Source organism: Pipra filicauda, unplaced genomic scaffold (genome assembly GCF_003945595.2).
Source record: "Pipra filicauda isolate LSUMZ 115617 unplaced genomic scaffold, ASM394559v2 scaffold137_size4652046_pilon, whole genome shotgun sequence".
NCBI lineage: Eukaryota > Metazoa > Chordata > Aves > Passeriformes > Pipridae > Pipra > Pipra filicauda.
Genome location: NW_024103851.1, coordinates 2194122 through 2208799, shown reverse-complemented (window position 1 = coordinate 2208799; position 14678 = coordinate 2194122).

Below are 14678 nucleotides of genomic sequence, written 5' to 3'. Positions count from 1 at the left end.
CTTTCACCTTTCTTTTCCCTGCAGTCCAGGCAATTGGCTACATTATCAAGGCTACAGAAGCCCTGTGCATAAACCAGTGTGTTGAAACATCTTTTTCCCAATTCTCTAATCAGCTTGCAACAGCGTACCTTCTTTTTGTGCCATCCACCCATGGTCAGAGGACATGTTGGCTGTTCAGCAGCACAGCTGACCCATCAGCAGACAGACAAGACTGGAAAAAGAGCATGCAATTCCTGCCAACTCATCAAGCAGCATTGCTTCCTAATACCCAATTGGATGCAAATTGCTCTATCTTTCTAAAATGGTGATTAGAGTTAGATCAGCAAGTGTACTGTTCATTTTCCTCATAGGAATGCCTTGTTCCTATAATAATATTGCCTTCGTACAGCCAGTAGGAAGTGTCCTGGGCTTTGTAAGTCATAGAATATCTTAAACTGGAAGGGACCTGTAAGGATCATTCAGTCCAACTCCCTGCTTCTCACAGGTCTAAAATATAGGACACTAAAATATATGACAGCACTGTCCAGATAGTCCTTAATTTCTGTCAGGCTTGGTGCCCTAGCCACATCCTTTGGGGAGCCTATTCCAGTGCCCAACCACCTTCTCAATGAAGCACCTTTTCCTAACGTTCAATCTGAACTTCACCTGATGCTTCACTCCATCTCCTCATGTCCTATCACTGGTCACCAAAAAGGGGAGGTCAGCACCTCCCCCTTCACTGTCCCTTGGAGAAAGTTAATAGACTGATGAAGCCTCATCTCAGCCTTCTCTAAGTTGAACAAGCCAAGTGACCTCAGCTGCTCATTTAACCTTGGCAATACCTCCAACCTAGGTGAATCATCATCTTCATCGTTTGCTTCCATTTCCAGAGGCTCAAACATACTGTACGTAGGATGAGTACAGATTAAATATTGCTATATGATAAGCATAGCTTGTGGGTTTTTGAACAAGATACACTAAAATTAGGTAACCAAACAGCACACAAAATAATCCCTTACGCAAAATTTCAAATGGGGATTTCTGTCAAGACCTATGACTGTGTCAGAGAACAGCAAGAGAAAGATTGTTTCATGATAGGGGATAAGCCAGAGGCCAAGAGTGATTCCATTGCAAGCAACCCCCAGGGTTAGAATAATATGATCCAGTAAGGCAAGTTGACAAATCAAGTTCAGAGGACATTCCAGAGTCCAGTCATAACCACCAGGAGGCAGAGCTAGAGGCCCACCCAGGAGACTGGTCAAAGACAGAACGGAGTACAAGCATACCCATAATATAGTTCAGACAAGAACCAAAAGACCAGGGCTACGTTTAAATGGGGATTCTGGGCCCATTGTCAGAGGGCGTGAGAGAGGCCAATGTGAGTCTGATCTGGGCTATTAAGGTCTATTTGTGCCCTAAGAGCACTGAAAAGAGCTTGAAAATTTACCCCGGTAAGGTATCAGGACAACATTGATTGCTGTTCACACAGTTTCCTCTCTGTGTCTCTCTGTCCATCTATCCCCCCAGAAATAGCTCCCATGAAACCTCCTGTGGTCCAAAACTAACAGTGTGTGATAGAGTAATCACAATGTGCACCTGTATCAAGGAAAAGCCACTACCAGTACAATGGCTGGAGCCACAGATGGTGACACCAGCTGGGAATTAATGATTCACAGGTGATGGATCACCACCCAGCACTAGAAACGACCTGCAGGACAAAGGCAAACCCATAGCTGATAAATTAAATGCTTTTGGGTTTCTAGGTCAGCAAAGCAGGTTTATTGCAAAGAGTACCTGCTAGTTGATCAGCTCTTTAGTTTAAGACAAGCCACCTTGCACACTCGGGTTTTCTTGCAGTGGAAAGCACTGTGCATGGAGACTTCAGTGTCAGGACCTATCCAGGGCTCCTGCCCACCCCAGAGAGACAAACAATGCTCCCAAGAATGCAGTGCACACAGAACCAGCTTATTCCATGACAGGTAGCACAGCCAAGGTGGAGAAACCAGCAAAGAAATAAATGAAATTTGATTACCAGCATTGCCTCCAAAACCATGGATGCTCAACTGCAACATGGCCAGTTGTTGTGGTTGCCCAGTCTCTAAAGTCAATAGGAGGGCAAGCAAATGCTCATGAAAATGAGTTTACATATTGCACTTTGATACCATATCAACACAGTGGGGAATGACCCCTATTGAATACTTCCCACACCTTGAGGCATCACCATAAGACTCTTCTTAGTGTTTGAACATTAAAGCTATCGTAAGGTAAAGTGGTATTGCTGTGAGGTTAAAAGCCAGAGAAGGAGGCAGCCTTTTGGCAATGTCATGTTTGCTTGATGATAAAAGCTCTTTGCTATCTCAGAACTGTGTTTGACAAAACCATACATTTTAAATGGATATTCTTTTCTCTCGGAATTGCCATCTATGTTGAAGCTCTGTTGCCACTATAGCTAATGGTGTAAAAATATTTGTGTGAATGCAAACACTGGAAAGGCAGAGAAAAAAAACTTTTCCATTTTATCTGTTATGAAATTTCCAAAAAGATGCTTCATAGAATGACTGCAGAAAAACTTTACCTTATTTTCTTTTTATGGTGTTGACACAGTGTCAAGTCATGCTGGCTTTGGCTGTAATCTTGTCAACAGTATCTCATCCTTTAGAAAGCTCTTCTACAATTTCAGTTGAAGTACCTTTCTGGAAAAAGAAGACTCTTGAGAAAGAAAAGCAGTTGTACAAGATGACCTAATAGTTGAATAATCTTTTCCCTTTAGGGAAAGCATGAAAAAACATGAAAGCTACCAAACAGGATGATCAGAAAGAACTGGAAATACGTGTCCTGAAGGGTGGGACGTGATAGATCCCAAGGGTCGCTCAAAAACTCACTAACAGTTGTTTTCCCCTTCTAAACCTGGAGGTCTTTGGAGATTCACACTTTTCATTACTTTAATCTCTCTCACACACACACACACACACACACACACACACACACACACACACACACACACACACGCTCATTTACAAACATACAGTGCCAGGATCTAGACAGATATACTGTTGATATAAAATAAATGGCAGTATAGGAGCCCTAGAGATCCAAGAACTTTCCTGTTTTTATTTAAAGGCTTGTTATTGAACTGACAGACTCTCCCTTCAGGTATCTACCATATGTATGTTGCCCAAAGATGCATAATTTATACTCTATGTTGTTGAACATGTGTTTCCTCAAGTTTTCTCTGCAGAGCTAATTCAGCATAATAACAGTGAACTGTAAAAAACATCCCTTAGACAGGACAATAGTAATACACATTTTTTTAAATGAGGCCTTGTTAGCTCCCTGCCAAATAACACCTAAGCTAACCATCATTCATTAGGGAAGCTTGAGTAACATGCGAAGGACCAAAATTTGCTTAAGTGTCTGAAGTTATCAGTGGGCAAATGTCCAGTGTTTCTTTGGATTTGCAGGTGTATAGAAAGAGTAGTTTTTCCTGAAGTTATTTTTGTATTCTTCTACTTTGTAGATGTGTATTTAAATACAGAAATTCACATGAACATAATACCTGAGAAGTTACTTTCTTAATAAAAAAACAAGTATAGGAACTAGGTCAAATATTCGTCCCATTTCCAACCTCATTGACTTCAGGGATTTAGTAACCTGCCAAGGACTAAAATTTGGCTCTTTGTTTCCAGAAAGGATTACGATTAGGAAATCTGAAACCATGTAACCTTCGTGTATTCATTAAATGTGAAAATAATAGAATTACTGGCATATGAAGTACTTTCAGACTATGCCTGTGAGACTGGCTGTCAGCCTTTTCAGAGAACAACCTTGCTTCTTTCCCCTCCTTGAACTGGAATGCAGAAAAAACACAAAACCCCCAGAACAGACTCACTAGAGGGTAGGGTTAGGGTAAGGGGAGTCAAACCCAGGCTTTCCTGAGGTAGATTAGCAGCAAGTGATTTTAGTAATTTGTGGTATCAGATGGCTTATGCCAGTTATCAGACATGTTAGGGAGGGAGTCAGAGCATCTTGCAGAAAAAACATATTACGGGAGGGAAACTGGCTGGCCTTTATGGGAGCAAATGGGTAGGCAGACTGCATACATCTGTAGGGGGACATCTGTGCTGCGGGACCACTGCACCACACCTGAGTCAAAGAGACTAGAAGAGCTCTTGAGAGCAGGGTGGCTGCTAGTGACTGCCATGACATCAGGAAGGGAAGGTACATGACGTTTTTAGGCAAAGCAGAGGATTTGTGGCTCTAGGGAAAAGAGCAAAGGAAGACAAAGGATAAATGTCACCTGAAGTGCCAGGGTCAGCAGTGAGACGGATAGCTCTCCAGTTCGGAAGTAAGCAACTGACAGTGTGCATTTGCAGCCCAGAAAACCAACCTTATCCTGGGCTGCAACAAAAGAACTGTGGCCAGCATGTCATCTACTCCTCTACTCTGGTCTTGTGAGATCCCACCTGGACTGCTGCATCCAGCTCTGGTGTCATCAGCACAGAAAAAACATGGACCTGTTGGAATGGGTCCAGAGGAGAGCCACAAAATGATCAGAGGGATGGAGCACCTGTCCTATGAAGACAGGCTGAGAGAGTTGGGGCTCTTCAGCCTGGAGAAGAGAAGGCTCCATGGAGACCTTATTGTGGCCTTTCAATACTTAAAGGGGGCTTGTAAGAATGATGGGGACAGATTTTTAGTAGGGTCTGTTGTGACAAGACAAGGTGTAATGGCTTCCTGATCTAGTTGAAGATGTCCATGCTCATTGCAGGGGGGTTGGACTTTAAAGGGCCTTTCCAACCCAAACTATGATTCTGTGAACCAGAAGTACTGTAACAACATATCTGAATGTCTAGCAGAGGAAGGGTATGGATCTGACAGGTTTTAATGAGTCTACAAAGCTGAATAACTCAAGACTCTCAGAAAAGATGTGCTTAAGTAGTTTGAAATTATCTTAAAGTTTGCCTGACTTATGGTGAGACTTGAAGAGAATGTAAGAGAGAACCTCTACCCCCAGGTTGGCCCATCATGAGATGCTTTAAAGGGGTTATTTTTCCATGTGTAAAGAGAAAGCTTTCAAAATGTCTTTAACCTGTCTCAAAGATGTTCTAAAACATGTAGCCAGTGCACATACTCAGTGCAGTGAGGTATGAGTACACGTGGGAAGTAGTTCGAACTTTGGTTAGGGTATTGAACCAAGGCACAGAATTGAGAACACCAGACACAAGAGTAGCCTGAAAAAGAAGACTCCACACACAAGCATAGCGCATCCTCATGTAGGGTCAGAAAAGGAACAGACAATGTTGTGTCTTGAATGCCTTTGCATCTGGCTGACAGAAGGTTATCTCCAGTCTGAGGTGCAGACAGTGATATATTACTCTGGCTTGTGAAATGTCTAAGACACAGTGGCTTGGACAAGGTCTGATGTGGATGTTATATATTTCCTAAGAAACAAGTATAAGAAGTCCCAGGAGCAAACATGATCAGTAGACCCTTAGTTATGGCTCCGTTTTGTTCTACTGCAATCAACTGTTCCCAGGGTTTGGGATAGAGGTATCTCCCACAAACCAGTATGAATGAGGCTGCACTGATTTTGTAGCACTCTGCACTGTGCTACAAACTTATCCCAGCTGGTCTTCTACCCTTATATATTTTAACATGTCCTCCTGCCATTTATCAGGGCATGAAACAAATGCCCTGAGATGGACTACGTGCTCTGGAGGAACAGAGTGCAGTCCTCACATTAGATCATTCACTCTGAACACAAAAAAGATATCTTGCAATCAGGAGGGCATTGAATGGCTTGCACTCTGCTGACTAGGAGGGTGGATGTCTCTCTACATCTGCACCTGCAGGCTTACTCTGCTTAAACAGGCAGAGTTACAAGGCGCTTTGGAAATGACACACAAAGTGTAGGGCAGTGGTTCAGATCTCCATCAGTTTTGACTCTCTCCCCTCTCACAGGGTAGATGCACTTCCTTCAACTTTGCAGATTCTTCTCTTTTGAAGAGATATCAAAGTCGGCAATTCAGCCCCATGTTTTCTAAAAATAAAGGAATTATTTCCCAACTTTCCCTTCTTTTCTGTTTTCCTCATGCCCTACATCAAGTGCAAGACCTCTGAATAGCAACAAGTCACAGGAGATTCTGGTGATCTTCCTGTTCAGAGTTAGGAGAACCATTTCTTTAATGACGATCTCAGTGGATCCAAGATAAGTTCTTTCTTGATTTATTTGTCACTGAGCGGAGCACTCAGAAAATATATGTTGTGATGCTTAGTGCATTCCTGTGAGAGGTGTATCACTCCCAGTCACGTGGCAACAGCTTTACTCAAAGACTGCAGTGTATGTGTTCCGAATTGCATTATTATGCACATACTCACACATGTAAATATGTTGCATTGTTTTTGTGATCATAATCAAGCTGTCTGTGCAAAGCAGACATCAATCTCACATTCAGGCACTGGGACAGAACTTCCATTGCAAAAACAGATCAGTCAGGTGTTGCGTGGGGTTGCCATATTCCCAAAAGGCTGTAGTTCTAAGAGCTGGCATCTCAAAAACATTCTCTTCATGTGTTTGCTTCCTCCTTTTGTGCACTGCTGCCTGTATGTGTGTTTACACGCACAGCCCGTGTCCTGTGTAAGTAAACACTGTGAAGGGAACATATGCATTACATGGGTCCGTACACGAAAGTACAGAAGAGATGACTCTTCTTTTTTTTTTAGAAAAGCAAGTATCACTAGGACCACGTGACTTTGGACACTAACTAAATTTATAAATATAAATATAAATACTTTATAATATTTATAAAGTGGTAAAAAGTACTGAAGGAATGTCTACTTGGTGGGATGGATAGTAATACATTTTAGATCTATTACTTACGTAAGAAACTCTGAAGATGTGCTCCTAAAGATATGAATTTGAACAAAGGTAAAGAATTATGTTTTATAGATCATTCCTTAATTTCTGTAGAGTTTAAATGAAGATAGCTTTTTTACTTGTTGAAGGTTTTTCTCCTCATATATACACCTTTTTGACTTATTTTACTGAAGTCCATGCATAGTTTCCTGCAGCAGAAACAGGCTGTTTTGAATACATCTGCGTGCACACCTTTAAGAGCTGAAAAGTTAGTAATTTTTAAAAAATTATTAGATCTGACTGAAAATATTCCACTGAGACTTTCTTTCTCTTGTTTTCTTTAATGGAACAACTAAGAGCATGCAAACACTTAAGAACTTAACTATGTTTATCCCTCTGCAAAAGAAAAGTCTTAAAATTTTGCCTTAAAATTTTATATCACCAGAAGTTTTGGCTCATCCTCTTTACAAGCAATTAGTTATTTGAGCCTTTTGATTAAATGATCTATGTAAGATCAGTGTTCCAGAGTCTCAGTGCTTTAATAGATATTTAATTATATCTTTTGGGTAAATGCCAAAGTGATGGATGGAGTTATCACAAATTACATTTTCTCCAAGTCAAAACACCATCTTTTTGGTACACTAAGCAGCACCAAATTGGCCAAGTAATAGTTAAGTGGTTTTATAATAAAGAAGCTGATACAAGCAAAACCCTAAAAAGTACTGAGTTTGTATTTGCCTTTTGGGAGGACAGTGCAGAGTCCAAATACTTGAGGAGCTGAGGTTTAAAATATAATCAGGTCAGAGATATTGTATTGGGTATTTCTGGTGCAGATCAAAGGGAATTGAAAGAGCTCAATTAATCCTTCTGTCCCAGCATGATGCCTCTCCCACGTAAGCAGAATCTGATGGGTCAGTGTTTGTTTCACTAAGGTGGTATCTTTTTAATGACCAGTTCACAGCCACCGCTCATGTTGTGCAGGAAAGCCCATGAAACACAGATTATTTTGCATGAAATTGTAGTTAAACTCTGGCAGAAGGTGTATGCTAACCTGTCCTCTCATCTTTGAGGATGTGGCTCCTTGCTTGCTACAACCACAGTTCTCCTAGGTCTAGTCAGGACTGCTCAATGCTGTATTTCAGGAAGGCTCATTCTGCCTTAAAAACATGCAAATTAGTTAATCAGCACTGTAAGTTGGACAGCCAGTTATAAGCTTTTTTACATACTCCTTGACCGTCTTGCACTGTCTGCATGAGACAGACAGATCTAACTAGGATAAAAAAATCTGACCTAAGGCATCAAAGACATCGCTGTTGATTGAAGTGAGACTGGAGTGTCTGAAGGAGTCTGAGGTGGGAGGAAGGCTACAAAAGCTGTGTCCTTAGCTGATGTCATGTCACTGAGCACGAGAAAAAAGCCTAGTTCTCATACAACCCTTTGTATAGGCACACTGTAGACTTTGAACTGGAAGAATTTCCTTTAACTGCCTCTGTCTTATTGTAGGTTCTGCAAAGCCACAGTCGGTAATAGAATCCCTGAAAGAAATTCCAAAGGGAGAAAAATTCCAGCATATTTTTGTTTGTATTCATAGACAAAGACAGAGACCAAGGAGGCCATATGGTCTAACTTTGACGTCTCTCATCCATCAAACCAGTTAGTCCCTCTAGTACTTCATATACAAATCAGAATAACCACAGGCTGGGCAGACATGAAGCTTCCTGCCCAGGAATGTTTATGCTGCAGAGGAGCAAATCCTAGCAGTGAGCAGCAAAAGTTAAGTACTCAAACAGAAGTGGGAAATGTGGGGCTACACTTGTCATTTGAAGCATTTGGTTTTTTTAAGAATGACTGAGACGATGGTCAAATATCTTTAAGGTATACAGCTCCGCTGACAGCCCTGGTTTGTGCCACTGTAGTAAAGAATAGCCTTCTAATTATACATGCTAAGGAGTATAGCAGAAGGCTTTGCTCGTTCTTGCTGAAACTTAGAGAAGGCCAAATAAAAAGTCTGTTTGTTTCCAAATGAGAGGGGCTTTCTGTGTTACTTGTCATCACACGTGGGACTCAATAGCAGAACTGCTACTAATTTTTGCAATTATGATACTACCTTTTTACTTGGAATTTCTTAGAGGACCCCAACTCTCAACTTACCTTCTTATAGAGAGGAATTACATATTTTGAAACAGTTCATCAAGACAGAACCTACTTTTCTTTTGTTGTGTTCCCGACACAAGATTATAATCAAAACCAGGTGGGAAGAAGCTCCAATAAATTTGTTTGTAGATGCCTTCATTTGATAGTTTGCATGGTATATCCCAATAAGGGCATACCTGATTTTTTTCCAGGAATTGGGAAAATAGTATGAAGTCAGAGTTAAAACTGAAAAAAAAAAAAAGAGCTACCTGGTCTTTTTTATTTTTTTTTTGGACTAGGTGACCGACCTCTGGAGGTCTGTTCTGATTTAAATCATCCTATTCTAATGATTTCTTCCATGAAGTTTGTGTTCTGCCACACACTTTCAAAACACAGATGAAGAATCCGTGTTCTAGCTTTACTTGTGTCCTTTATCTTCTCACCCCAAAAGCTCTATCAAAACTAGCAGTGAAATCCAACTCAAGGTGAGTAAGAGTGCCACAGAATCCAAGATTTGTTGTTATATGCAGTTATGCATATTTGTGCACCAGTCCATGCTCTGTGTTTGGAGACTGGCAAGATGAAAGCAGGTGTGTTACCTTTCAGTTACTCTGTGACTAAACACAATTCCCCAAAGAATCCAGTCCAGTTTGCCATGGGTTTGTTATGACTGCTAGCCATGACTACAGCAGAGAGACTTCTTTTGGATTTGATCCAAAATACGTAGAAATTGATGGAAAAATGCCCACTTCAAAAGGTATTCCAAGAGAGTTTTTTGTTCCTATGCAGTACGAATAATATTCTATTCTATTCTATTCTATTCTATTCTATTCTATTCTATTCTATTCTATTCTATTCTCACACTTCAGGCAGACAGTCACTAGGACATGCACTCCTTTTTTGGCTGTACATGAAAATTACAATGCTTTGGAATTCATTTAATAAATCATAGCTGGGTTGGGGGAGATATGAAGAGAAGGACACAAGGAAATACCAGATAGAAGAAGTAGTCAAAAATGCAGAATTTCTTCAGAGTTGCCATGGGATCTTCTTTTTGCATATGAAGACAAATGATCATACAGTTTTTTGCCCTTGTGCTTCTGCTGAAGAATTCCCTTCAAAACACCCCTTACTTCACAGGGGAGACATGCTTCATAGGAAAAAGCCAGGACCCGCATGAACAAGAAATAGGTGAGAATGAGCAGGGCCAGTTGTTCAGACTTGCAGAGCAAAAAACCCCCAAACAAACCCCAAATCAGACACACAATTAAATATGTGAGAACCGGCTCAGCTCTTTAATAGGTTGTCTGGATTAACATACCCACAAGGAAGAAGACACCATTTGTATTTGCACTCCAAGTGCTCAACCTTCCTTAGCTCTGCACTACTTCCACAGAAAGGATGTCTCCACATCTACTGCAGAAGTGGCAAAGAACTCAATCTGGAGAATGCTGAGGGAGATCCATGAGATGGAAAGGCCTGAAAAACACAAATGAGAGAATGACCTGTGCTGGTCTCACAGCCACTTGCCCCACATTTCCTCTCCTCGTCAACAAAGCACCCAGGTCAGCCTCTGTGTCAGTCAGAACCAAAACAATACAGAAGAGCAAGTGAAAAGTTGCTGGTTTCAACAACCACTTTAAAAAGTGATGGGCTGTTAACCCTTTTTCTTCAGAGGCATCCTTCCCTTTTGTGTAGTTTTGCCATGACTACACACAGTCCTGTAATCTGTTGCTCACCACAGTCAAAATGAATTTAATATTTTCCTGTCATACCAAAAGGCCAATCTGTGCTACCTGAGAAGGTCCTGAGAAGGCCAATCTGTGCTACCTGCTGTCTCCAATTAAAGAACAGCTATCTTTAGGCTATCTGAGGGAATATAATATCAAATTTATAATCTTTCAGGAACCAGCCATGAATATCACAACATATGTTGTAAAAGACTGAAGCATTATTACTATGACACTTTTAACTCTGTTTCAAGTCAGAAATACTTTTTTTTCAGTAAGTATAAGGTGTGCCAATTTTTCTTCACAACTTCATGTGCAGGAATCCTATGCATTCAGATCTTCCACACCCTGCAAAATTCAGAGATGCTAACGAAATTGTACATAAAGCTCTCCCAGAATGTGTTACCTCTCTAGCATTTCTTCTTCACAGCTCCCAGCTGTGTTGGTGGGAGTCCAGCTCTACAACTCCAAGCTTCTCTAACTACCAGCTACGTGTCACAGTACATTGCTTATTCCCAGATGTCCTCCTCTCCACTTGTACCTTTTCTGTGGCTGAGCATAACCTTTTTTCTAGCTCTTATGCAGTAAGATAAGGCTTTTCACTTCCTGATCAGGAATCCAGAGAGTTTCTTTCCAGCAATTACAACAGCATATTTTCATCAGAGTGTTTTTTCCCGCCATAGAGTAGTTCATCTACCTCTTCCACTTGGATTTCTTTTTCTGGACTGTTGTACCTTTTCTGAGATCAGAACTGAAATGGAAATAATCACCGAGGTGTGTTAGCTCAGCACAAAAGTTGGCTTTGCTCAGATATGAACAAGTTTTGAGAAGGAAATTTCTCTGTGTGCACGCTTATGATGCTTTCTGACAGTGCCTACAAAGTCACTGATTATGATCTTTCTTTGTATCAGCAGTCTGCAGAAACAAGCTCTTTAGACAGTGATGGTATTTTTCCTATGTTGCAGATATGAGTGTGATTAAATATATTCCTGGAACACTGTGGCCTGACTTCTTTTTTTTTTTTTTTTCAGGAAAGCAGCCAATGATCTTGGATGTCCCATCTGAGACATCTGACTTCCAGAAGAGAATGTCAGGAATTTCCAAAGAATCAAACCCCCATACCCAGCATATGTTTTGTACTGACACCGGAAACAAATGGTCACTTGGAAGGAGGCTTCTGTTTTCTGAACACTCCTAAATAACTCTGAATGTTCTGACAAGGAAGTGAGGTGTTCACCAGAAAACTGGAAACTATTCAGAAATGCCAGGCACCAGAAAAGAACATTAAAAAAAGCCAATTTGATATCCAATTGTAAATTAAAAAAAGAAAAAAAAATAAACCGCCCAAACAAACAAAAACCCCACAAAAACAACCAAAAAACCCATGGCAAGGCCATCATTAGCTCTTAAAATAGGAAAAATTTCCAACTCACATGGTTCAGGAGCATGTCCCTGGCAGAACCGGGGTTAAGAGTGGCCCAGCCAGAGGCACAACACCAGCTCCCAGCAATCAGCCACATCAGTATTTGCTGCCAAATATCTCCTCTGGGATCACTATGCCTATACATATGCTATTCTGCTTAGACTGCCCCTGGTAAAGGACTGGGATAGAGCACTAGAGAGGGAAGGAAGGGCACGCATTGCATTGACACTGGGACCAGGACACAATACCTGGGCTCCACCAACTGGTTATGGGCTCTGTGAAGTCTGACCTTTTATTTTGGCTCTCACTGACTCAGGCTGTACACCCACAGTTCAGCACTGGCTGAAAGCAGGCTCTGGACTGTGTGAAAGCTAAAACTAGGGCAGGGGAATTCTTGCCCTTGGCATGAACAGCTACCACAGCAGCTGGCCGAAAATATTATAATACATGGGAATCTGGCAGGTGGCTCAGGGCTGCATAACTTTTGTGGAAATATTCTGTATTGCCCCAGAAAGCAGGATTCAAGATAAAACACATTTTCATGTGCTGCAAAGTGATAAATGAAAGATTTAAATAATGTAAAAGATACTATCCATGTTTAATATTAAATATAAAGCCCCAAAATTATTATGGAATCTTCCCGAATCCTGAGAGCAAAGCAAGCTGACTCTCAGGGAAGGGATACCACGTATATACCACAAGTTCTCCAGATGGCATAACAGTTCAACAGGAGATCACGCTCCTGGGAATACTAGAGGAGGCATGTAACAATCTTTAGGCTCTGGAGCCCTCTTAGCAAGTGCTGGTTTTTGTGCAGAAAACAAGGAAGGACTTTCTACAGGATCAGGGTTACTCCATGCCTTTGCAATGCGCATGACACTGAAGCCTCATCTGACTTCTCAGGTAACTACTTCTCCAGAACCCTTTTGGCACGTGCAGATGTTGATCTAATGGTAGATAATATAACAAGTGGGATTAAAATTCCACGAGCTGAAGATAAGTCTCTAGTCCATTATGGAAAGGATTCACTTCCCCCTCCCCACTCTGCTACATGCTTCTTCCAGACAACTGTGAATGCTTTTGAAAGAGAAGAGGAAACATAGCAATGAAAGATTTTGAATATCTGTACAAGCCATCAATTTCTGAAGAATTCTCTCCAGAACAAGTTCTCAGATATTTTGGGATATTTTGTTGGCTGTGAGGATGTGATGCTCATAATTTAATACAACAATACTCATGAAATCAGCATGATGTCAAAAAGTTTTGTGCTGATATCAGTCCCAAGAAAAGCCAAATTTCCACAGTTCTCATTCTTTTGAACAGAACATAAAAAACATACTAATTTAATAATGTGACTTTTTCTGGGATCAGCAATGGAAATAATAAGTAGTTAGAACAACAAATTTAAACTGTATCCTGGAGAAATGGTTTCACCAGAAAGATGAATCTTTAAGTTTTTAATTCCTTTTTTTAAAAGTCATCTAGTTAGATTTAAATTGATACTGAATCAAATTCAGTAGTAGTTCTGTAACCAATCAGTGTACATTTCAGCATATATGCATTTTTAAGCATGCGCTTTTGTGGTTGGTCAGTAACTTCAGGGTTGGCTTTTCTATTGCCTGATGATGGCACAGATGATGCCTGCAAAGCTCGAGTCCCAGACTGCTGTGAGTACTTCTGTATGTACATTTATTGGCATGCAAGGGTTAATGTTAAACATCTTTAGTGAGCTTTTTGGACTCATTTTACCCCATTTCTTTTTTCTGAAAAGAGCGAAGCAGCCCTTACCCAAAAAGGAGGAAGGAAGATCAGATCCCAGTGTAAAGGCACATGTCCATCCTCCTTGGCCATGATAGCTGCAAGATGGAGCACATCCAGTCCTGCCACAAGCTCCACTTCTTAATGGTATTTGAATGCCTCATGCTTCCGAGACTGCTTGCCTATCATGAACAAGGCCTAAGGGGCTCTCACACATCATTTAATGCTTCACACATGTGTGTGAAAAATGGTACATTATGTTCTGGCTTCATGTGCAGGCTCTGCAATTATTTTTTTCATTTTCCTCTCCTTTGTTATTTTTCTATAAACAGTTCTGTAAAACCAGTGCCTTCAATATCACCATGTGTTTCATCGCAAAAGTTCCACTTTTGTTGGAAATGCTGTTCACGATTTAACTGTTTGCCAATTATTTGCTTTAATGTTTTAATCCTGTGTGGTTTCATAAAATAATCCTATGCAAGTTTGATTTTTTTCAGACATTTGATCAGTCCAGTTTGCTTGCTAAAAATGATGCTTGACTCATATCCTGGCAAGAGTGTTTATTTGACGTGCGCTGGTGAAGAACTCTAAAAAACTGTACTCAGGCCATTCCAAATTTAGCCTCCTACATCTGTGTGTATTAGTGTTTGGGTGCGTCTGAATTATCGGCGTGTGTCTAGTGGGTGACACAAGCTGATCAGTGCACCTTTGTTGTTTAATTAGAAGTTTGGTGTTGAAGAAGCCTTGAGAGAGAAAATATCTGTGTTTCTTATGGGCTTTTTTTAGATCTGTTTATGTT